The following is a 1,009-nucleotide window of genomic DNA, read 5'->3' on the forward strand; positions in this document are numbered from 1 at the left end:
CAGTCCGCGAATCCAAAAAAAAATCTTCCTCACCCACTTACCTGACAAAATCTATTATCTCCGTCTCGTCCAGAGCTCCTTGAACCCCGAGGTTAACGACCACCAATCTCATATAAAAAAAAAATCACCAGATTCCATCGATGTCCCCCACGTGCTTTCAAAACACCATTCTTTCCCCCCAACAAAGCCCCCACGCACTCCACAAAAGAGCGTTTTGAAAGAATAACTCCGTCAAAACCCCTTATCCGAGACTCACGTCAGAAGAATCCAATTCCTTCAAAGACACTTCACTTCACCTCGAGCTCACTCGAACATGTCAATTAATTGCCCCCAAGTCAACCCGAACAGCTTCAAAAACACGAGGAATACCTCAAAGTTGAAAAATAAAAGTTAAATAAAATAAAATTTCCTCAAAGTTTTCCCCGAAATGAAAAATTGATCAATTGATAATTAAATAAACACGAATAGTAAAATGTTGGATGGGTCGTTCCCGTGACTGACGCCGATCGCCGGTTAACTATAGGCAGTAGAGTGCCAGGTGGGAGTGTATATCCGCGCGATGATTTCTTTTTTGGGCCCGACCAACAAGTGAGACACACAAAGATCCACTATGAGACGAGCCTGAAGTGAGACAAACGTCTGGATATTCACCGGACTCGTTCACTCCGGCCCTCGTCGGGCCCCTCTGGCCCCACCGGCCCGCCCCACCGTTTGGCTTTCCCCCACCCGTTGGGCCCACAATTGTTCTCGAGTGCCGGATGCCAGTGGAACGGCCACGGAATACGCGAGAATGGTGGAGAGAAATGAGGAGATCCCGGGGCCCAGTCAACGGGGGAACTTCAACGGTCGGGAAATATCAGGCCCCGATGCTGATTGGCTCTGGTGAATATGAGAACACGAGATCAGTTGGTGTATGGCGCCACCGGCGTCAGAACTCGAGAAAATTCACCTGTGCGCGGAGGAAATTCACGGAAGAGATTTTTGTTGCCGACCCACAGGTGTCCTTGAA

At 48.8% G+C, this 1,009-nt stretch overlaps 1 protein-coding gene across 1 annotated transcript in view; it reads right to left on the bottom strand.

Annotated features, from left to right (window-relative positions):
* Window positions 1-663, bottom strand: part of LOC105267037 (uncharacterized) — a gene marked incomplete in the record, with an annotated part of 18,477 nt that extends 17,814 nt beyond the window's left edge. The window contains 1 exon segment of the mRNA XM_011305612.1: window positions 42-663.
* Between the last annotated feature and the right edge of the window lie 346 nt (window positions 664-1,009).

The sequence above is a fragment of the Fopius arisanus genome, unplaced genomic scaffold (assembly GCF_000806365.1).
Source record: "Fopius arisanus strain USDA-PBARC FA_bdor unplaced genomic scaffold, ASM80636v1 scaffold00044, whole genome shotgun sequence".
Taxonomy (NCBI): domain Eukaryota; kingdom Metazoa; phylum Arthropoda; class Insecta; order Hymenoptera; family Braconidae; genus Fopius; species Fopius arisanus.